The sequence below is a fragment of the Macaca nemestrina genome, chromosome 7, assembly GCF_043159975.1.
Source record: "Macaca nemestrina isolate mMacNem1 chromosome 7, mMacNem.hap1, whole genome shotgun sequence".
Classification (NCBI taxonomy): domain Eukaryota; kingdom Metazoa; phylum Chordata; class Mammalia; order Primates; family Cercopithecidae; genus Macaca; species Macaca nemestrina.
In genome coordinates this window covers 64,701,786-64,727,633 of record NC_092131.1, presented here as the reverse complement: position 1 = coordinate 64,727,633, position 25,848 = coordinate 64,701,786, and the positions used below count along the sequence as shown (strand labels likewise).

At 33.8% G+C, this 25,848-nt stretch overlaps 1 pseudogene; it reads left to right on the top strand.

Annotated features, from left to right (window-relative positions):
* Nucleotides 1–1,179: 1,179 nt before the first annotated feature.
* LOC105481942 (tubulin beta chain-like) lies at nucleotides 1,180–13,784 on the top strand (annotated as a pseudogene).
* Nucleotides 13,785–25,848: the final 12,064 nt, after the last annotated feature.

Here is a 25,848-nt window from a genome sequence, read left to right as displayed (position 1 = left end):
ACAAAAATGGAAGTAGGCACATCTTACATGGCAGCAGGTGAAAGAGAGAGAGCATTTGAAGAAGGAATTATCAAACACTTAAAAAACCATGAGATCTCATAAGAACTAACTATCCTGAGAACAACATGGGGTAAGCTGCCCCCATGATCCTGTCACCTCCCACCAGGTCTCTTCCTTGATCATTGGGGATTATGGGGACTACAAATCGAGATGAAATTTGGGTGGGGACACAGAGCCAAACCACATAAATTGCAGTGGTCTAGAACCAAACCCACAATATCTCCAAGATATGCCTTTTGTTTGATGCTGTTATAAATAATGATGTTTAGTAAATATTAAACAATTATATACACTTTATAAAGAAAAATATTAACTTATATTGTGATAATACATTAAGCATTTTATTCTGATATTTGAAAAAAATGATAGGCCATACTTTGTTCATTTGTCTATTTTTAATTTTAAAATTTATTTAAGATTTTTTTTCTAAACAATAGGACCAGTGCATAGAGAAACAATGTTACTAAGGTTATTAATTCAATTATCAAATTGCCCAATGAATCAATGCAAGAGAAAAAATTTCTATTACAAGGCTACTTATGTAAACATTAACTATTATTCTAATTATCTTTCATTTCTTTTATAAATGTTTCTATAACTAGCACATTGGACCCATGATGTGAAATCTTGGTGACTATAGTTGTTGTTATATGTGTGAACAACCTTGGTGATAAATTAAAACAAGATAAATGATGTGGTTCATTACTTTTCACAGTGTTTCTACAAAGGGGAGTACAATAGGGATTTTCTTAACTAGGAAAAATAGAAGAAAATATCAGACACTTGGGTGACGAATTTTGTTCATAAAGCAGGAAAAATGAATCATGATAAGGAATAATAAGGGATATTGCCAGTGAGTAGACATGTGACAATGTCTGTTTTTGTTTTTCTTGGAATGGATTTAAATGAGTATTGATTTAAGGCAAAGAAATGGATGAGATAATGTCATGGTCTTTCACAACATTTAGATATCTTGACTTCAAAACCCTATGATGAGATATGCAGAATGAAAAGCAGGTTTGTTGAGAATAATTGCCTACTCTTTGTTTAGTACGTGATAGATAAAACAGATGGATTCTATAAGAAAAAATTCACCTTTCAGTTATAAATTTCCCGCTTATGATCAGAGAGAATGAGCTGGACAGTGTTGAGCTGATCAGAGTATTTTGAATTCTGATTTTTGGAAGAGACCCACTCAAATCCTACATTGCTTTCAGATAGAAAAAAAAAATGTATTGTAAAATTGCCTACTATAAAAAGCCTAGTTTTCAGGAATATGTTGAGTCTATGGGATTTATTTATCATTACCATCACATTCAGCTGGTTCTTTTCTGATTTTAATTTGCGGTGTTTCACAGATCCTGGTTAAGTTAACCTTACAGATTTTTAAATTCACAAACTTTCTTATATTCCAAAGCATACTTGTTAAAATTTATTCTCACACTTTTATATGACATGTTGATATACAAATATTGTATTTATTTAACCAGCTAAGTCTAACACTCTGGAGGAAAATATAGCCTCTAATATTTTTATCATTAAAAAAAATCACTGATTTTACAGGAAAATATGTTTAGCATAATTTTTGTAAATATGTATTCCAGAGGATAATTTACAAAAATCTTAAATAATAGTAAATAATCCTAATATCTTTTTAAGCAATATATATATTCATAAATGAAGGAAAGGTCATATGTGGAATAAATGATATTTTCCTTGATTTTATTCTTTAAAATGGCATAAGGAAGAGAATATATTTTTGTTCTTAATTTTGATTTCCTGATTATAATTATTTATGTGTGAAATGATATCAGACTTGACTACTCATACATAATGATATTAAAATTTATGATGTGCTTCTTGGAAACATAAAGCTTGTTAGAATTATATTTCTGATTGGCATTGAAAATGAATTAAAATGCTTTTACAATATGTTAAAACATTTTATTAATATCCATTTTACATCACTATCATTTAAATAGTAATATATTCTATTATTAATTTTAGTAGCAGTAAGTCATTAACTCGAGTATATTGCTTTAGGAATTGAAAAGTAATTTTAAAAGATTAAAAGTAAAATATTTTTTATTTTAAATTTATTCTCATTAGGTTAAGGAACAATATACTTATCTTTACATGAACCTTAAAAATTTAATTGAAAAAATTGATTTATTCTGTCGAAGATGTCATCAACAGAAACTTCTGACTGTCTAATATACATGACAATGATGTAAACTAATCACCTACTGACGCTAAGCATATGCTTCTCCCTACACTTAGGACAAAGATGTGGACAATACAAAATTTCACAAATGAATAAAATTGATTTGTTGGTAAGAGACTCTTAAGAAAACACAAACCATGAATACAATAGTGTATGCTTGTCTGTGGAAAACTACAGAAGATATTTGGCAAGAGAAACCTTAATGGTGATTAAGAGCCAGACACATGACTATCAGATGTAAGAACAGAACAGGTACAGAGAGTATGAATGCAAATTATTGAGATAGAAACAAACTTTATATGTTACAGGGGCAGTTTGGCCAGGATAAGAGTAGTAGAAGTCAAATGTAACAGTGTTCACAAACCACAAAGTTTAATTGAATGATTAATAGGTATGTTTGTTTTAGTTTACCTATCCAGACTAATTTTTTTTTTTTTTTTTTAATTTATGGAAGAGGAGGGGGCTAGGAGGTTTGGCCTTGCAGTTAGCTCCCTGCCCTTTCAGTCTATTCTTTAAAAATGTGCCACTTAATGCAATTAATATTACAGCAGTAAGGAAATTTCTTTGATAAGGTCAAGCCATTGTATAAGCATCTCTCCTTCATAGGGATTCCAACTTGATAAAGCAGCTGTTCGTGCTCTTCATGAATTTCCACTTCAATACGCAACTCAAAACCCATTTCTTTTGTAAAGTCTGACATAAACTCCCACAGGAAGTTTAAGGTTTTTTTTTTTTTTCACATTTATACCGTTTTAATATATTTTTATTATAACATATACAATTTTATAGTTATAATTTGAGTAGATGTCAGTCTCCCTGTTAAATTACGTCTCTCTAATGGATAACAATATATTATTTTGATCCACACGACTGGCAAGCATAGTAGATGTTCAATATATTTTGGCTTACCTGAATAACGTAATTGCAACACTGTTTTTGAATCAAGTACAATGTAGAGTGATTATAGGTTATGAGAATAAAAAATAAAATGGTGTTAGGGCGCAGTGGCTCACGCCTGTAATCCCAGCACTTTGGGAGGCCGAGGCGGGCGGCATGAGGTCAGGAGATCAAGACCATCCTGGCTAACATGGTGAAAACCCGTCTCTACCAAAAATACAAAAATTAGCCGGGCGCGGTGACGGGCACCTGTAGTCCCAGCTACAAGGGAGGCTGAGACAGGAGAATGGCGTGAACCTGGGAGGCGGAGCTTGCAGTGAGCCGAGATCGTGCCGCTGCACTCCAGCCTGGGTGACAGAGCAAGACTCCGTCTCAAAAAAATAATAAAACAAAAAAATAAAATAAAATAAAATGGTGTTCCACACTGCAAATTTTGAGTATCATGTCAAGTACTTTGAAACTTAGGAAAGAAGGGTGTTATTTCAAAAGGGAACATGCAGGATCAGCGTGCCATGAAAGCACTACCTTTACTTATCTATTTCCTAGATGACATCAAGCATACTCTTTCACTTACAGAAATAATAAATGACATTACCTTCTTAGTAGAAACGAACATTTCTGGTTTGCAATAGTGGAATGAAATTACATAGAAATGTCTTTGTTGAAAATAAATTATGGATGACTTATAAGCTTTAGTACTTATAGAGGTATTAAACCTCAGTGTAGTATTCAAATAGGTTATAATATCTTCTCTCTGGTATCTCATTTTATATGTACTAATTGAACAGCATGCATATTTTCTTGTTAATATACATTTTCATGTATTGATGTTTGTTTTTGAAATTAATTGTAAACCAAGGACTTTTTTTTATATAAGTTAAGGTACAAAAAAATAAATATAGGGAGCAACTTTTGAAATGTTGGCATTTCTATTCACCTTCCCCACTATCTTTTAAATTTTAATAAGCTAAGATTCTGCATTAATTATGTAATTATCTTAAATCCACAAATTGGACAGGGATTCTTGTGCTACATTACAATTATCTGCACCTATTTCACTGTGGCAAACTTGCTCAATGGGGACAAAACAAGTTCCTCTAAAAAGAACGATTTTCACCAGTATACAAACATTAAGACAAAGCAATACTTGAGAGAGCGCCATTGAGTGTACCTGTGAGAAATGCAAACTGTTAAAGATTTTTTTATTTTAGAAAACTTTTCCATGAACTTTCCTTTCATTATCTTAGAAGTGACAAGGCATTTTAAGTTATATTTTTTACAACAATATAAACCTACATTCAATTTTGTAGTCAGGTTATTATATCAAAAAGAACTCATCTTATTTTTAAAGACAAACCAAATTCAAAAGTCTGCATTCTTTTAAGAATAAGCATTTTTCTTAAATGTATTCAACGTTTTTTGAGTTTGTTTGTTTGTTTCTTCCTTGAAAACATTATAAAGATTGCAAGGACTTCTGAGATGGAATAGCACCAAAGAAGCCTTCTGAAGTAAAAAAAAAAAAAAAAAAAAAATTGTAAAACCAGAGATACTTGAAGTAGCTAGCTAGACTCGCTGCTGCGTTATAGAAATGAAATGTGGTGCTTTATAAAACAAAAACAACAGATAGGTATAGTTACTGGTTACCTCATGATAGTCAGATTTAAACAAAAATAAGATCAGAGAGACCAAAAGAAACAGCTGCCAAACTAGGAATTACACCAAATTTTGTTCATCCGCATAGCATTATTATTTTATATTGTATGCCACATCCCATATCTTGATCACAGGATCTGAAATGATTTTTAAAGACAAGTGAAATATTTATATTATTTTAATCTATCAGCTTTTAATATCGTGAGAATTCCTTACAAGGATGAAGATTTATTACCCTCATTCACAGTTGTTTATATTATATGGAGTATTATCTGACAATATTTTCCTAAAAGTGAATGAATAATTGTAGTTTAAATTTTTCAATGTTTCACTTATTTTTGTGATAAAATGCTGGAGATTATGATAAAACATCCTCTATGCTATAAACACAAGTCTTGTTTCACTTATTTTTGTGATAAAATGCTGGAGATTATGATAAAACATCCTCTATGCTATAAACACAAGTCAAATTATTTTATCCTTCTACTAAGGGCCCAGGCATAGCTTTCATTTTGTTGCAATTTGTTCACTCTGTATCTTTTTACACATTGAATTTGTACATGAAATTATGTTTGTTCTAATAATTATTGCATCACATTATTAAAAATAATTTGGAACTTCATTTTATCTTTCAAAATAAACTAAAAATGAAATTCTGTGCTTTATTATCCTTTTGACCATGTACATCTCCTAAATTTGTGGACTGCTGGAAATTTATGTAAATTAATTTTTGGAATGGGTGTTGGAGCCTTGAAAACTTAACAGAGAAAGTGACATATGAGTGACTGTGAGAGTTATAACTGGTAAATCAAAGAAGCAGGAGCATACTGGGTAAGAAAATAGCAAGGCTTGAAATTGTATTAGTGCACAGCAATTCCATAGAATATAAAGCAGTTCTTGTGTAGTTAAAATAAAGATTATAGTAGCTGGGCTTGTGGGGAGTGAGTTATTATAAGATTAGAAATGTAGACTGGGGCCATGAAGAGATGGTCATGAATACTTGGGAATTTGAGTTGTATATTATAATCAACGGGAAGCCATAAAAATGTTTTTTAGCATGAGACAAATACCTCAACATCAATGTCTAGAAATTTTATTTTCACAGTCATATATTGCAAGAATTGAATAGTGAGGAGTCTACTGGAAAGCGAGTAATAATTTCAATAATCTGATCAGTACCTCTGGAAGAGAAAAGGAGGGGAAACGTAAGGAATATTGGTAAGATAATTTTGACAGAACTTGACTTTCCATTAATGTGAGTGTTTAAAAATAATTAAACATGACTGCAATTCTAGGACAGTTGGCAAAGAAAATAGTCCCATAGCATTACATACCGTGCATGTTATGTTGATAATAGTTCAGCCATCACATATGGTCTCCATACTTATAAAAGATGGAGAAGAAAGGAACTGGACTATTCACAGGGAGTTTTATAGTTTTACCCTCCGAAAGACATGCAGCACTTCCAATACATTTCCTTGTCCAGAGAAAAATGAATTAGCTCTATCTAACTGTAATAGGGCTGAGAAGTTTCCCTTTTGCATAGGAAGAAAAGGAGAACCAGATATAGGTGTTCGTTAGTGAAGCTGGCTACAAATCATAGGTTTTCATGAATAAAGACAAAAGACATACTGAAACATATGAGGAGCCATGATATATTTAAGTTAAAAAAAAAAGAATTATTTGAAAAGAATATCAAGCACGCTTGATGAGGGTTGCACTATTGGGATAAAAAGAAAGTCAAACTAGAGCATATGCATGTACATGTACGTATACATTCCCACATAACTATACATAAAATGTGTATATATTTTATACAGTCAATTGCAGGATATAGAGATAGACAATGGAAATATTTATGGAAATATATAACTTATTTAAAAAATTGTAATAAGTAATATTAACAATGTTTCAATCGTTGAATGCAAGGGACAATTACTAATAGTGTGGGTCTTCTTAAATTATTTTCTAGGAACTCTATTTTTCTTGGAAGGTATGGTTTTTACTTGCATATGCAGCCTTCTTTTCTTCTGGACATATATTTGTATTATGTGTTTTTTGTGATTCATCTGGTAGGAGGATAAACCATAGCACATATTCAGTGTCAACGGACTTGATTCATATTTAAAGAAAAGAAACCTTTAGATATCTATTTATCTAACTATATCTATGTCTATCTCCATGTCTAGCTATCATTTAGTTATTTATGACTTAGCCAGTGGTGTGTGAATCACATGGCTTATTTTGATATCTTAACTGAAAGATTATCTTTTTATATTAATATGTGGTTTAGAACACTTGTGATTTAGAACATTTTTAGATATTATTAAAGGTAAAGTGAAATACTATATATCAATTGTTTAAATAAAGCTTAATTTTATTAGTGTGTTTTTGAATAAGTAAAAGATTATATATAATTATTATAATTAACATGCTAATTAAAATTATTTATCTTTTTGTTTCTGTTTAGTTATTATATACATTAAATTCCTAGAATACAAAATTAATAATCAAAGGTGTATGTAGTCGCTAGATTTGTCAGCCAGTTTACTTCCAGCAGTATGTGAAGTTGCCAGTCTCTGATCATATCTATTACTATTATTTATTTTTATTTTACTGTCTTAACATTTTAAGATCTTATTTTTATTTACTTTTTTATTAACAATAACATTTTTAAATTTCACTTATTTTTACTCTTTTTATTTCTCTGAGAATTAAACTTTTCACATATTTGGTAAACTTCACCTTTTTGTTAAAACTGTTATATCACACTCTTTTTGTCATACAATTCTTTTTTTTTTCAAAGTAATTATTGTTTTTTATATTCTTAATGATATTTTTGAATATTAAAATAAAAGTTTCTTGAGACCAGCCTGGCCAACATGGTGAAACCCCGTCTCTACTAAAAATACAAAAATTAGCCAGGCATGGTGGCACGTGCCTGTAATCCCAGGTACTTGGGAGGTTAAAGTAGGAGAATTGCTTGAACCCAGGAGACGAAGGTTGCAGGGAGTTAAGATCGCACCATTGCACTCCAGCTCTGGGTGACAGAGCAAGACTCTGTCTCAGAAAACAATAATAGTAATAATAATAATAAATTAAAAGTTTTACCATATGTGCATACAAGCACAAACACTCAAACACTTGTTTTGCTGTACACATTTTGAACCATTTTCCCAACTTATGTGCATTTCATATTCTGGTCTTTTATTGTCTCTTAGATAGTATCATTGTGTTCTGAAACTTATTCAGACATACACGTTAGAGATGGGGGTCTGGCTTTGTTGCCTAGACTGAAGTGCAGTGGTGCAATCATTTCTCACTGCTGGCTCGAACTCCTGGGCTCAAGTGATCTTCCTGCCCCGCCCTGCTTAGTAGCTGGCTATTTTTTTAATTTTTCATAGAGATGGGATCTCACCATATTTTCTAAGCTGGTCTTCAAACGTATTCATTTTTTTTCTTGATTATTAGCTGTGGGATTTGAAAAAATTACTTATATATGCTTTAATATAACATACATAAACAGAAGTCTTAATTTCCCCACCATATGCAATGTGTTAAAATAATTGATATATTTTACATGCTTAGCACAGTGCCTAAAGGAAATTAAATGCTCCATGTATTTACTACCATCATCATCATTTATGTTTTCTCTATTGTTTTTGTGCTTAAATCTTTTCTTGGTTCAGATAAGTGCTAGGTAATGGCAAGAGAATTTCTACATTCACATGTCACTTTACAACTTTGACAAATTTTATGACTTTCTGGACTTATTGTCCTTTGAAAATAAAGCAACAAAATAGGATTTCTGTCATAATTTCAACTATAATAACAAAAATAGCAGGTTTTTACGTGAATTTTCTGTAATCAATCTGTCATATGTTTGTAAAACAAAGGACTGCTAATCAACATTATTTATTCTCTTACAGAAATGTAACCTTTTAACAACAACTAAAAATATTTTCATTCATTATTTAAAAGAAGAACTTGACATTCAAATGGTTTTGAATTGTAATGTTATTTTAAAAGCAGTACTATTTTCAAAAAACAGATTTATACAAACATATGAAAGGAAAGATTGCCATTATATAAGTATTTCCCTATTTTAAAGAGTAAGTACAGAAAATAAAATGCAGAAGTAAAATGAAATACAAACATAGATGAAATTGATAATTTCAAGATTAAAAGAAAATAATTAATGAATTCTAAGTATGTATACCACTTATCAGCTCACTCAAAGAAAAACATAGGTCCATTCACAGAAGAAAATACAAGGAATAAACATCTTTAGTTGTTTGCATAGTATATGAAAATTCTTTTTGTTAATGAATATCTTATAATAAGTTTCATACTTTTCAGAAATTAAAACTTTATATCTTGATTTTCCTGCCTCTTAAAATTTGATCCTGCATTTTCTACTACTTTATGATTAATAGTGATGGAGATTGCTTTTTTCCTATGTTTCTATTTCTACCTCTACATAATTATAGAAATTATAGCTAACAATGTTTGCAAAACCCTTTTGCTTCTTGATTTGGTCATGTGACAAGACAGTGAACAGTGGGATGAAAAGCAAATGTCATATAACAGTTTGAATAAACTTTCTTAAAATCTAGTTGGCATTCATACTTTTCTCTCTATTACTTTGTTCCTTTCTCTACCATCTTGGTGATTTTGGTCACGTAATAAGGATAAGTGTGCAATAAGCTGAAAGTAAACTTGATCCCAAAGAACTTTGAGAAACATCATGATAGTAGCATCCTTGTATTACATACACAAACACATATACAAATGAGATCAATATTTTCTTTAAAACAATGCTATTTTACTTTACTGTCAGTTTAAAACCAATTTTAAATTTGCTAATACATAAATTTTATTCATAATTTGGTAACCCTATATGGCATTGACAGTCCAAGCCAAATATTTGATATGCTATTGCTGTGTATTTCAGTCATCTTTGTAGAAGTTTTGGAACCATGGGCTTAACTGTGACCAGTTACATCTAAGTTGAAGTAATATGTGCATGTCTCATCCCTGTCTATTTCCTAGTGGTACACTACCTTTAAGACACAAATGGTCCAGACTATCCAGTTATAAATCAAGGAAGGGCACAAGAATTGCATCAGACATTTTGAGAGTGAGAAATGAATTTCTATTGGTTTAGGCCATAGTGATAGGGCTGGGAGGAACCTGACTCTCGCTAAGTGGTTTAAATGAATTTGCTTCATTTTCTGATTTCTCTGAAGTATAGTATAGTAAGTCTTTTATATAAGAAATTATTGAAGCCCACAAGAAAGTCCTAAATGTTTTTTAACAAAGTGCTTTAACGCTGCAGACAAACTCAACATGTGTTGGAACTGCAGGCAACAAGAGGAAGCAGTCCTTTACAACGGGTGTTTTCTTGTGGCAAATGTCTATAGGATGTGATCCCATGAGGTAATACACTCAGAGAAAAAGAGAAAATAAAGGAGGAAAGGGGAAAATAGAAAAAAAAAAAGTAAAAAATGTGTTATTTCATTAGTGGTAAATTGCAACAATGACAATATTTTTAGACTTTGTAATTTGGAATAAAATCAGTTAAATTGTATCTATATCCTGATATGTTGTAAATATTGATTTTTTTTCTAATTAATTGAATGAACACTTTTACACAGAATAAAATGTAAAGGACTATTTATCTCCATTACTTTTCAGCTATAGCTGTTTTACCTTTTTGGCTATTTGACTCCTTGAAAATACAGTTTATTTTTCTCAATGGAAAAGTCGTAAACGGACTTCTAAAGTGAACAATATAATGCAGAGATACTGAAATATAATGATTGAAATGTGAAGTCAGTTTTAAACTGACTTCTGAAGTGACCAGAATATTGCACCGATATTGCAATGTTCAAATAATAAGACCTTAGATTGATGTTTCCCAGTGGAAGAGCTAAGAACCATGAATATGCTCAAGTACAAGGAAAAAAAGCAAGAAATACCCAAATTAAGCAATCTAACATATTAATTTCAAGCTGAAGTTAATAAACTGAGTATGCTGAAATAGAAGCTGAGAAGAATGGAAGGAATTTGGGTAGTAAGAAGAAGTAAAAATCTACTTAATGTAAATTTTCCAGGAACAAGGAAGCATAAGAAATAATTCATTTCAACATAGTTTAGTTCTGTTTGGAAGGAATTTATTTATTCAACAATAAATTTTTAATCATTTGGTATAAAATTTGGTTTTGAGGATGATAGAGCTGATGACTACGAATGATACAGTAGCTGAATTTTGTATTTTTAGCCCCATGAAAATTGGCAAATGAAAATACTATATTTTTTAAAAGGGTAAAACAATAAGAGGGAAATATTATTCGTCAATTACAATAAAACTACAAAATTAGTAAAAATTCTGACATTTTATAATAACTATTTCATTTGTGAAAATCACTATATCACAGTACACTAAAAAATCATTTATGAGCCTTTCATGTATAAGTCAAATAGCTGTATAAAACTTACAGAAAATTGCCAATTGTTTTGCATTAATTCTTTTTTTATAAAATCTTTTCTCAGATAAAAAAACATTTTTGGGGGGATTTGAAATTGTTTGAATTTCAATAATTTTCACAGGAAATTATATCTTTAACTATATTTTCTAAGAGCTGTAGAAATATTCCTTTCTTTTTCAGTTCAGTTTCTTTTAAGTTGAATATTGTTTTAATTTATTCATTCACTCATCCATGCATTCAATCATTCAAGAAATTTTGAGGATATTCTATGTCTAAGGCCTGGTTCAGATCTTGAAGTTAAAATGTTGAGACTACATTGCAGATGTGGTCTCTGCTCATGTGGATCTTACAGTATGTAGAATAGCCTATCCACATTTCAGAGGCAATGCAAACACAATTGCAACATGGATAATATTCAAGGAGTCTAACTTTTAAATTCTTTAATTCGAATATTCAGAAAAAGTAAAGCTATATTTTTATATTTTCTCAGGTAGTTTCCCTACGTACTGGCATTTATTCTAAGTTTAAAATGTATTGATCTAAATATGTCTAAAATGTTCATCTTTCTGTTAGACTACATACACCTTGACTGGTGCTGGAAAGACAAGTGATAGCAACAATTGCACTATGTTAAAAACTCCTGGACTGGAACAACTACTTCTTAGTAATATTTAAAGTATCTTTGTAACTTATAATGGTGGCTTATGCAGAGTTAGTGCTCAAAACTTATTTTAGTGTGTACCTAGATGAGTAAACCTGAGCAAATTTGTGACATGAGGAATTTAACTTTACATTTTGCTGACCTCCACTTACCGACAATTAATAGAACACAGTAAAGAAATATAGACAAATTAAAAATAGAAATAAATGAAAGTAAGCTGCTTCTACATTTATAATTTTATCCAATGGATGGATATATAGACAGACATAGATGAATACACAGAGATAGATACAAATATAGATATAGATTAACACCCCTATTGTCACCTAGAGACAATTGTGCCCCACAGTGCACATTTGGCAATATCTGTGAAAATTTGGCTTGTCACATTTTGGGGTAAGAGTGCTACTGGCATCTGACAGATAGGGCCCAGTGTTATTACCAAACATATTACAATATACAGGAGATGCTCTACCCCCCAAAAAATTGTTTGGTTTTGAAATCAATAATGCCAGTTATGAAATATAGCAAGGTATTTGATGTAAACACAGATACAATACATTTATCTTAATTCTTCATAAAAAATAAATTATAATTAACAAGTTCCCTAAGCAATTACACTTCCATATATACGCACTATGTATACAAATCTGTGTTTATAGAATGCAGATACTTGGTAATCTTTATCTACTCTTTAATATGATAGCAAGACAATGTTTACCCACATACAATAGCAATATTAATGAAAGCCAAAGAAACAATAAATATCAGTCATTAAGTAATCTCAAAACAAGAATTTCGATGTAGAGCAAAGAACATTTCAAAGGTGGTTTAAAAATGCCTTTTTCCCTTTTTTCATTTATTTTACTTTTCTTTCTGTTGAAAACAAAACAGCTGTCTTAATTTTCTATCTGAATTCTGATTATACAAGTAAATTTATCATAGTTTTTCAGAGCATTTAAATAGGATCATAAGCACACTCAGCATTCTGCTCTCACCCAAGGTGTCAGACACCATGCTAGAGCCCCACAATGCCACTCTCTAAGTCTCATGGCAAATGCAGATGAGACATTTTGCATTGATAATGAAGCTTTCTATGACACCTGCTTCAGAACCCTCAAGCTGCCCATACCCACCTACAGTGACCTAAACCACCTGGTATCTGCCACCATAAATGGGTTCACCACCTGCCTGCGCTTCCTAGGCCAGCTGAATGCTGACCTGAAGAAGTTGGCCATGAACATCGTCCCATTCCCCTACCTGCACTTTTTCATGCCCGGCTTTGCCCCACTGACCATCGGGGCAGTCAGCAGTACCCTGACCATGGCTGAGCTCACTCAGCTGATGTTTGACGTCAAGAATATGATAGCTGCTTATGACCCTCCTCCCTAACAGTGCCTGCCATTTTCAGAGGCCACATGTACACATGGGAGGTGGATGAGCAAATGCTCAATGTTCAAAACAAAAACAGTATCTACTTTGCTCATTGGCCCCCAACGATGTGAAAACAGCTGTCTGTGACATCCCACCCCAGGGGCTAAAAATGTCTGATACCTTCATCAGCAATAACATGACCATCCAGTGGCTGTTCAGGCATATCTCGCAGCAGTTCATAGCCATGTTCAGGTGCAAGGCCTTCCTGCATTGCTATATGAGTGACGGCATGGATAAGATGGAGTTCACCGAGGCCAAGAAGAGCATGAACAGCCTTGTGTCTGAGTACCACGAGTACTACCAGGATGCCACACTTGAGGAGGAGATAGAGTTTGAGGAGTGTGCTGAGGAGGAGGTAGCCTAGATCCTTCTGTTACTGGGTAAATAGTAGGAGTATGGGGATTCTCTATTTATTTACAGTGTGTTCTGGGATAGCCATGTCTCCCTATGCACTTGTTCTTCATGTCTTTACCTCACAACTCATTGCATTTTAAAGTATTTTCATAGTATGTGGTTTTGCCTAATAAAGCATTCTTATAGAAAAAAAAAAGAAGGTTATTTGAAAAATATAAAGTGTGTTATGCTTTTTGTTAAAGATAACTATAGGGCATTGCATATACAATTGCCCCATAAATAATTTTATAGACGAGCTCTAATTAAAGAAAATTGGGTCATTTCTCATCTATATCACAAATTTTACTTAGACCATAAGGAAGGTCAAATTTCATTTTAAAAATCCAGCCATTATGTCATTGAGTATTTAGCTAATTTAAGAAATTTGAGTGTACTCCCAGTGGGAATAAGGTTTTTGTTCAATTATTTATGTCCAATAAATAGGTAATAAATGTTTTCCATGTGGCAAGCATTGACCTACGTCCTATGGACACAAAAGTTGATAAACTAAACATGGTTTTAGTCTTCACATATTATGTAATCTAATTAGAAAGACAAAGTATGGGTAAAAATTTAAAAAATGAATAATTTGGGATTTTGAAATGTGATGACAAGTAAACAAGGTGTTATGAAAATCACAGCAAAACTGGAAGACCCAGACTTAGTGTCGTCACACAAGTTCATCTACCGAGTTGATATTTACCCTCAGTTCTTAAACATGAAAAGAAGGCAGAGAGGAAGGCTGAATAAAAATAAAATTGTAAAAATATTCTGATAAATGAAAGAGTTCAACCTGCTGTATCAACAGTCTCCAGAGTAGAGTGCTCAAGATGATTTGTTGAGGATTAAAAATAAATTGTTAAAAATCTTATTTATAGTTATCTTTTTATCTAGGGAATAAGAAAGGCAATAACTTTATAAATGAGTAATGTATTAATTGATAGTAGCAGGTGAATCCACAGCCATACTAACATTTGAAATGAAATAACAGTAAAGTGAGAGATCTACAAGATAGACAATTGCAGTGGAAATTTATCATGCTTCTTTTCTCTCACTAAGGCTGCTTCAATTGACTGTAGGTTCCATTGTCTACAATACTGAAATTTGGCCTTATATAATAGATGAGTAGTTTTCAATGATTCTTGTTTAGAAACTGAGGCCTCAATGTAACGATGATACTGATAAAAAGAAGCAAAAAAATTAATACAGTTGTATTGCTCCTCTTTAAAGTGTTCTTCTCAACCATATTTTGGTATAAAAATAATGGCAATCTAAATTGAAATATCAAAAGTAGCAATGAGATACAACATTTGGCATTATTAAAAGATTATCTGAAATATAAATTTTTGAGTAATCTTCTACTAGTATTAAAAATAAATTATGCCCTTTGTGTGTATTGTACCTTGATATTTTCACTAAGGATGATATGAAGCCAAAGCATATTTCATTTAATCACTTTACATAATTATATAAATGTTAAGTATAATAAGAAAAAGAACATATTGGAAGTAACCTGGGAAACACCAACAACTGAAATTAATGGATGTTGCTGCAACTTTTTCACTCCTGATTTTGGTTACACTCACAACTGGCAAACTCCAGGTTCTTGTCCCAAGACCAAGAAGAATAAGGCAGGCAGACACCAGAGAGTGAGTCAGGCAGAGTCAAATTTATTAAGTGACAGAAATGCTCTCAGCAAAAAGTGGCTTGCCAGTTGCAGGGCTAAGTTCAGGGGTTTTTACAGAGTGGGACAGGGGAAGAGTGTGCTGACTGGTCTGCCTGCTCTCAGAAGACATGATAGTGAAAAGAATCAATTGGAGGCAGAGGTGAAGGCTTGACCTGGGACCTTGGCCCAGGAATAGTCAGGAGCTGAAGTGAAGGCGTGGCCCAGGGTCTTGGCCCGGGACCAATCAGGGGCTGATGGGACATTACGCTTTATGCAAATAAAGACTTGGCCCACAATCACAGGAGACAGACATATATAAAATGAGTGAAAGGTAAGGACCAATATGGAGGAAGCAAGACAAAGATGAACCAAAGAGAGAGAAATGTGTCCAAAAGAGAAGTGGAATTTGTTCATCTGGGCTCACAAAATAGGCCTTTCAGTTCAAGGACACGCGCTCTTTCTTATCTGAGGCCTGCAGCTTGATTTTCAGGCTGTTCTTGGTTGGAAGGACTTTTGCCAAGGAGCCACCCTAACTGCCTGCCTGACTGGTTTCTTCCTTCCTCTTCTCTCAATATCACCGATAGTGTTAATCTACATGTCTTTTTCCTAATTGTTTCACCTTCCAACTCTCCAAAACTCATGAAGTAACTACTAATCAGGTTGATATGATTAGCCTGTGCCTTATTTTTTACAGTTTTAATTCTATTATATGTGCATATATTCTCAAAAAACAGATTTTTCATATTTTCTTATTTTTTGAGCTCTATATAGTGTATGAAGTCCTTGAACATGTTCTCTTTTCAAAATTGTGTTCTTGAAAATATCTGTTGATTTATGTTACTATAGTTCATTTTCTCTTAATGTTGTATACAGAATTTCATTTTGTTAAAATATCACAATTTATTTTCTTTTCAATAGGCACTATATATAAATCCTTTTTTCATATAATTCCTTTTTTTATTTTCATTGACTCATAGGAGATATTTATGAATTTACTCTGTTTATATCTTAACATTTTTTATAAATTGTGTTTTGCCTTGTATCATTCTTTAGGTGGTCTCTGATGAGCAGAACTTACTGATATCAAAGTAGATAAATTTTTAAGTCATTTAATTTATAGATTATATATTTTCTTACTTGAATAATTGTTCCAACCTGCAGTTAATAAGTTTATTGTCCCTTGTACTCTATTAAGAGCTTTATTTTTTTGACTTTTAATTTTAATTTTATTTTACTTTATTTATTTATTTATTTATTTTGAGACAGAATTTCACTCTTGTTACCCAGGCTGGAGTGCAATGGCGCGATCTCGGCTCACTGCAACCTCTGCCTCCCAGCCTCCCAGCTTCAAGCAATTCTCCTGCCTCAGCCTCCTGCGTAGCTAGGATTACAGGCACCCACCACCACGCCTGGCTAATTTTTTGTATTTTTAGTAGAGATGCGGTTTCACCATGTTGGCCTGGGTGATCTTGAACTCATGATCTCAGGTGATCCGCCTGCCTCAGCCTTCCAAAGTGCTGGGATTACAAGCATGAGCCACCACATCTGGCCAATTTTAATTTTTTAACCAGTCTAAACAGATTTGTTTTTGTTTAGTTTTCAGGCAAGATCTTCTTAATGGTCACCTAATTATACCAGCATTATTTTCAGGAATATTCAACTCTTTGCCTACTGAACTGTAATACAATATTTGCCATAAAAAAATTTAGATAAGTGTAAATATATGTTTGATTGGTTCTCTATTCTGCTAAATTAATAGATCTGTCTTCTCTGTGTGATTCCACATTATTTGCAATTCTACAATGTTTTAGTGAGTCTCGATCTGTAATAGGGCAATACCTCCAAACTGTTGTGCTTCCTCAGATGCATTTTAGCTTATCTTGAGTCAAATTTCAATTTCAGATTCTAGGGCCTAGAAAACTTATTTAGGTATGCTAGTAACAATTCCACAGAAACTACAGATCAACTTGGGAGAAATTCACAACTTTATAAGAGTTTCTAACCATAAATATTGCATAAGTCTTTATGTATTTATCATATCAATGTAGATTTTGCAATTTTGCCAGATTTATTTCTCATAATTTTATTGTATTTAGTTATATAATAAATGATGCCTTCTTTAAATTTCTAAATTATATGGTTGTGCAACCAACTGAATCACAAAAAGTATATAATAAGTGTATGTTTAATTTTAGAAGAAACTGACAAACTGTTTTCTGAAGGGACTGTGCCATTTTGCATTTCAAACATCAGTTGATGGGAGTTCAGGTTGCTTACATCCTTATAAGCATTTAATATTCTCAGTCTTTTAAATTATATATATATACACACACACACTTTTTTTTTTTTTTTTTTGAGACAGAGTCTTGCTCTGTCGCCCAGGTTGGAGTGCAGTGGCGCGATCTTGGCTCACTGTAAGCTCTGCCTCCTGGGTTCATGCCATTCTCCTGCCTCAGCCTCCTAATGAGCACCCATATGTGTGTTTATTATATATGTATGTATACATATACACACACACATACATTCTTTGCTGAAAAGTCTAGTCATATTATTTGCCTAATTAAACTTCTGGCTTGTTTACTTACACTAATTTGTGGGGTTCTTTATATATCCTGGCTATCAGTTTTTTTCTCTTTTGCTAGGTTAAATGTAATCACCCATCTCACTTAAGAAATACCTATTTCTTGAAGAAAAATGAAAACTTATGTTAACAGAAAAACAGGTATACTAACGATAATAGAGATTTTGTACATAATTAAAACAGGAAATAATCCAAATATTCTTCATCTAGTGAGTTGATAAACAGTGATACAGCCTTACAATGGAGCTCTAATTAGCAACAACAACAAAAAATGAACTACAAATACTTGCATCCAGCATAGACGAATTTCAAAGCATTATGCTAAGTGAAAGAATCCAGATTCTAAAAACCACATGCTATAAAGTTCTATTTATATGACCTCTGAAACAGGCAAATTTATAGGGATTAAAAATAGATGAGTGTTTGCCAGAAACCAGGAATTGGGGAGGACGTTGACACCAAGGGGTCATGAGTTAATTGTGGGTGACGGAACTTGTATAAATTATGTTGTTAGTGTAGGTTTAAAAACCGTATATGCTTGTTAAAGCTCAGATTATATTTTCTTTTTAATGGGCAGATTTTGCTTCAAACAGATTCCAAAAACCTGACCAAGGACAAAACAAGGTGGCTGTATCTTTGATTTGATTTTATAGTGATTCCAACTGTGATTACAGTACATTTTCTATGCTGGAGTCCTCTAGCATTTTAAATGATTTTGAAGCATCTCCTTAATTTTGCCTTATTTTCTTTCTTTTTCTCATTTCTATCCTCTCTGCCTCTTATTGTGCTTTGTCTGGTATCTATTTGCTCTGTGTGCCTCCTAATCTAGTGCTCATTTATAAGATTTGCTATTTCCTATGTGCAGCACACTCACTTGTTGTTTGGCTGTCTCTTTGAATTCTTCTGTGTGTTTTATGGGCTCTCTTCATTAAGTTTGTTGGTTTTAATTTCATCATGAAATTTTTGGTTAAATTTTCTTCCGCTTCTGCCATATGCTTTGTACTTTCTTTGTTTCTGCTTTCCCCCCGCCCAAGGCGAAGTTTTGTTCTTGTTGCCCAGGCTGGAGTGCAGTGGCGCCATCTTGGCTCACGCAACCTCGGCCTCCGGGGTTCAAGCGATTTTCCTGCCTCAGCCTCCCCAGTAGCTGGGATTACAAGCATGTGCCACCATACCCGGCTAATTTTTTTGTATTTTTTTTTAGTAGAGGCGGAAGAGTCACTTTCATGTATGTTATCCTCTTCTGAAAAGTGGTCCAAAGTTCCTTTCTAGCTTTTTTAACTAAAAATCTCCCTCCATGGTGGCTACTCTGATGCATACAGATATATAGATATAGACATATACACACATATGTGTGTGTATACATTCACACACACAGTGTACCTCTACCTGGCCACACCTCTTACACCTATAGAAACCTAACCTCCTTCCAAATGACTTATCTCATGAGGCCTTAACTATATCTTTGCTTTACTAGCTCCTACCAATTTCCAGCCTCTAAAACTATCCTCTCACTTTTAGAAAGTGCATTTTACTAATGTTCTTGAATTTAACCATCTCTGGGCACTCCACAGTAGCTTATATCCCTTCTTCCCCCTTCCCGGCAAGTGCTTGCATGTAGTTTAATTGTATATCTGATCAAAGTAATTTCCACTATAAGTTGAGACTTCTGGGAAGGTATATTTGCTGGGTATTTTAGTTACCTAACTCTAATCATTTAATCAGTTTTAATCATTTTAATCAGATTTAATTAGTTATCTAAATCTAGTCCTAATTCTAATCTAAGTCACCATTCTCTGTTCTTCCTACTAAAATTTTCTACAGTGTCTGCATATATAATTCTGCTGTTTTAAGCTACTGCAGTTCTTAAACACCAGCTATGTGTGGTTTGCATTAGTCAGGGTTCTCCAGAGGGAAAGAACCAATAGGATATACATATATATAAAAGGGAGCTTATTAGGGAGAACTGGCTTACACGATTACAAGGTGAAATCTCACAACAGGCTGTTTGCAAGCTGGGAAAAGCGGAAGCCAGTAGCATGGTGCAGTCCAAGTCCAAAAGCCCACAAATTAGGGAAACCAACAGTGCAGCCTTCAGTCTGAAGCCAAAGGCCTGAGGGCACCTAGGAGGCTCCTGGTGAAAGTCCCAGAGTCCAAAGGCCAAATAACATGAGAAGGAGGAGAGCAAGAAAACATTTGGCATGAAAAGACAGAGAGAGCCAGAAGGCTCAGCAAGTGAGCTTATACCTCCTTTTTCCTTCTGCTTTGTTCTAACACACTGGTAGCCCATTGGATGGTGCCCACCAATATTGAGGGTGGGTCCTCCTCTCCCAGAATTCCGACTCAAATGCCAGTTTCCTCTGGCAACACCTTCACAGACACATTCAGAAACAGTGCTTCACAAGCCATCGAGGCATCCGTCAGTCCAGTCAAGTCAATATCTAATATTAACTATTACAAGTCTGTCCCTTGACAGCTTGGCACCTGTACACATCCTCTTAAATCATACTTAATATCCAACTAAAGACAATAATAAGGTCATAATTCTGCTAAGATAATAAAAGTATCCTTCATACAACTAAAAATACACTAACCTAAATATGATTACATAAAATTAACAATATTTTTTTTTTTTGAGATGGAGTCTCGCTCTGTTGCCCAGGCTGGAGTGCAGTAGCACATCTCAGTTCACTGCAAGCTCTGCCTCCCGGGTTCATGCCATTCTCCTGCCTCAGCCTCCCAAGTAGCTGGGACTACAGGCGCCTGCCACCATGCCTGGCTAATTTTTTTTGTATTTTTAGTAGAGACGGGGTTTCACCATGTTAGCCAGGATGGTCTCGATCTCCTGACCTCATGATTTGCCCGCCTTGGCCTCCCAAAGTGCTGGGATTACAGGCATGAGCCACCACGCCCGGCCAAAATTAACAATACTTAAATGCTAATTTGAAATCAATAAATTTTTGTTACATAATAACAAATAATAAAGGTAATAAAACAAAGATATCTGCTTAATACAGGTGTGTATATGCACAAATTTATTCTTAACAAAATAAGGAGGAAATACTCATAAAATTACCATCCTCCTTTCTTTAATTAGCCACATGGTTGCAGCTGGTATTTAATAACTACCTTCTTCTAGTATCCATTCTGTATTTCCTTTGCCTTTTGTAAGCACCTCTTGGCAAAAGGATTACATGTGGGAAAGGCATATCTATATCCAGAGGAAATGTTTATTCAGTAAGATAAACTGCTGCCCCTTCCATGATGGAAGTGGTCCAATGTAATCAACCTGCCACCAGGTAGCTGGTTGATCACCCAGAAGAATGAATGGTGCCATATCTGTGTCTCAGTGTTGGCCTTTGCTGCTAGCAGATTGGGCAATCAGCAGTGGCCAGGGCCAGATCAGTCTTATTGAGTCGAACTTCATGTTGCTAAGCCCATGCATAACCTCTACCATGCCACTTTGCTCACAAGCCCGCTGAGCAATAACAGAAGTGACTGAAGAAAGAAGTTGAGTGCTGTCTATGGAATGAGTTATCTTATCCATTTGATTACTAAAATCCTCCTCTGCTGAGGTCACCCGTTAGTGACCATTCACGTGAGACACAAATATCTTCACAATTTTTGACTATTCATAGAGGTTCATTCACATACCTCTTCCCCAAATTTCTTTGTTACCAATTTTTCAATCATGCTCCTTCCAAGTGCCTCAACATTCAGCCAAACCATTGGCTACAGCTCATTGATCAGTATATAATCATATGTCTGGCCATTCTTCCTTCCAGGCAAAGTGCAAAACAAGGTGCAGTGCTTGCCGTTCTGCCCTCTGGGAAGATTTCTCTTCACCACTGTCCTCCAGGAATGTCCCAGAAAGGAACCATAGAGCTACAGCTGTCCATTTTCAGGTGGTGCCTGCATGTCATAGAGAACCATCTGTAAAACAGGCCCTGGTCTTCTCTTCCTCTGTCAACTAATAATAGGGAACTCCCAAAGAGGCCATAGGTACAGGCTGAGAAAGAAAAGGCAGGGTAGCAGGAATGAGGACCATGGGCATTTGGGCTACTTCCTTGTGTAACTTGTACCTTCAGCATCTCCTCAAGCCTGAACACATATATGCCACTTCCATTCAATGATGGAATGTTTCTCTGCATGCTCAATTTTATTGCTAGGTGGGTCAGAAAGCACCCAGTTCATAAAAGGCAGTTTAGATTTCCTGATAACTTGGTGACCCATGTTCAGTTCCTACAATGGCCCAGTAGCAGGCCAAGAGCTGTCTTTCCAAAGGAGAATTGTTATCTGCAGAAGATGGTAGGGCCTTGCTCCAAAATCCTAGTACCCTCCCCTGTGATTCACCTATGGGGACCTGCCAAAGGCTCCGAACAGCATCCCTATTTACCACTGACACCTCAACCATGACTGAATCTGCTTGGTTATGTGGCCCAAGTGGCAGTACAGCTTGCACAACAGCCTAGACCTGTTGCAGAGTCTTCTCCTGCACTCACAACTAGCAACCTTTTGAGTCACTCAATAAATAGGCCAGAGCAACACACACAAATGAGGAATGCATTGTCTTCGAAATCCAAATGGGCCCGCTAGGCATTGTGTTTCTTTCTTGATTGTAGGAGTGGCCAGATGTGGTAACTTATTCACTTAAAAGGAATATCTTGACAGGTCCTCTACCACCGGACCTCTAGAAATTTCACTGAGGTAGAAGGCCCCTGGATTTTAGTCATATTTATTTCCTATCCCCTGACATGTGAATGTCTCACCAATAAGTCCAGTGTGGTTTCTACTTCTTGCTTACTAGGTCCAATCACCATAATGTCACCTATGTAATGGACCAGTTTTATATCTTACAGAAGTAAAAAGCGATCAACATTTCTGTAAACAAGATTATGACTTAGAGCTGGAGAGTTTACATACTCCTGATTTAGAAAAGTAAAGGTGTATTGCTGGCTTTGAAAGCTGATGGCAAATTGCTTCTGGTGGGCCTATGGACAGGGGTGGAGAAAAAAACCATCTAACTCATACAGGATGCATCTCAAGTTACCATTCTTCTCTATTCTTCCCACGATAATTTTCTCTAGTGGCTGCATATATACTCTGTTATTTCAAGCTACTGCTGTTCTTAAACAGCAGCTATTTGGGGTTTACAACAGTTTGATTTTTTTTTTATTTTATATTTAATTTCTTGTTTCACTGAAAAATATGTAGTTACTTCTCATTCTTTTATTTTATCTGAGTGGATTCTAGAAGATAGTGAGATTCTAAACTAAGGTAAACTCTTATATTTCATTGGAATTCCAAGGTAAAAATAAATTGAAGCAAATTATTTTCTTTTTTTATAATCATACTTCTTACGTATAAGATTATGAAGGTATAAATATACCCTGTATGCAATGAAACAATGAAAGTCACTAAAATGTTTTTAAGTTGTCTATAGTTTTAAAAAATCAGTAGCATTATAAATATTGAAGAACAAATAACTTTCTATGTTAGAACAAATTTCTTAGAACAAATCATTTTCTATTTTAGAAAGAATTACACCCATAAGAGTAACAGGAATTATCCATAAATGTAAAAGAATGTAAAGGAATTATATGTAATTATCACATCTTTTAATGTATAAAAATGGTGTACATATAACCTAACCTATTTATTCAAATAAAAACAGATCAGTTGTTGCTCTTTCTTAAACTATTCATCTTTTCCCCCAATTTGTATAGTGGTTTGTTTTTCCTCCTTGTTTTTAATGTCATTTTGCAGAACTGTCTCCTTTTTGTTGTCTTTTCTGTGCCTTGCACTATAATCTTTGTCTTTCTCCCTGTCAATTATGTTGTGGAAGTCTATTTATTTTTCCTTAGCAAAGTGTTATTTTGATGAGAAAGGTCTGGTTTCCACAGAGTAGTGCCACAACTCTAGAGTTTCCAGAAAATTATATTAAATAAATTGTTCAGATAACACTAAAAAAAAGTGTTTGTATTATTTTTATTTTAACCAGATTCAGCTATGTGGAAAGCTCAGAGCATGTGTATGCTAGAGCCATGGAGATTGGTGTTTAGTATTTTGGACTGCAAAAAAGAAAAAAAAAAAAAAAGATTTGGGGGAGTCATGAAATAGAAGGAGGGGATTGAAAACATTATCACAGGCAGGAGATAATATAAAAGGGGGGTTGAAAATGATATAGAGAGGTTGGAACAACCTATCCATATCCTACTGATTTTATTTTGTTAATCAGCAAGCTTTAGGATATATTATTAAATTCCAGTAAATAGATCAAGTTCCCAGAGATTCATAGATATCAAAAATTTAAAGAAACAATATTTGCATCAAAGTGAGTTGGAAGTAAATAAAATAAGTGAGTATATATGATATTTTTAAAATATATAACAGAAAATAAATTTGGGAGTTCAGATTTGGAATTAGACTCTATTTTACTTTAGATAATGTATAAAGCAGGGAGAAATAAAGAGGAAAATTAAGTGCAAATTGATTGCACTGCAATTTGTAGTATGATCTTGAAAAGTGTATTTTAAAGTAATTTGAAAAACAGATGGCAATAAGAGCCAATTTCATTAAAATAAACTTTTCTACTCTTTAATTTTGTGTCAAAGAGGAGTTTATCATATGCATTAAATATTCTGCCCTTCTTACATTTTAGCTCTCTACATTTTAACAGGATCCAAAAAAAAAAAAATAGTCTTTTCTATTTCCAAACTAATACTCTGGAATGATATGGCTAATTCCCCAGAGGCTACAAACAACCAAATGCTGATGCAAAATCTATTCTGTTATTTTTAGAAAATAAAAGTTAATCTTACAGAGAAAAGAAAATAATTCTGGATTAATTGAAAGGTTTTATTTAAGTCTATTTTATCTTTATGATATATTTAAAGAAAATGATTCATTACATTAGTTGGTAACTGGTATTGACCAGTGAAATTTAATATTCAGCAATTCACATTTTTTTTAAGAAAAGCAAACTCATTCTACATTGAATCTATAACATGACCAAAAATCCCTTTAAAAAACTAGGAACTTTCCAGATGATTTGTTAATTCGTATATTTATTCATTTTTACACACACACACACACACACGCACACACACACCATACTACTTTAGTCACTAGAAAAGAGGCAAGATTTTGAAGGGCTATAATAGTGTAATTTCACCATAGTTACTGTTTTAAATAGTGTTTTAAGGCCGGGCGCAGTGGCTCACGCCTGTAATCCCAGCACTTTGGGAGGCCGAGGCAGGCAGATCACGAGGTCAAGAGATCGAGACCATCCTGGCTAACACGGTGAAACCCCGTCTTTACTAAAAATGCAAAAAAATTAGCCGTGTGTGGCGGCGGGCGCCTGTAGTCCCAGCTACTTGGGAGGCTGAGGCAGGAGAATGGCGGGAATCCAGGAGGCGGAGCTTGCAGTGAGCCGAGATCGCACCACTGCACTCCAGACTGGGCAACTGAGCAAGACTCTGTCTCAAAAAACTAACTAACTAAATAAATAAATAGTGTTTTATATGCATATTTATCTTGCATGCTAACTGAATCTACTGGATCAATGTACAATATATGTCACTAATGGTTCATTGCATATCTTAAATAGTGAGATATGCTTAGAGAAAAAATACATTAATTTTAATGTATTCTAATGTTAAAACATTTAAAAATTAGTACATAAATTATTATTTAATTTTGATTAGTTATATTACTCTCCTATCACACTTTTAGTATTATGCACTGGAATGCATTTTCCTCACACTAGAAATTATGATGAATTTAAACTGT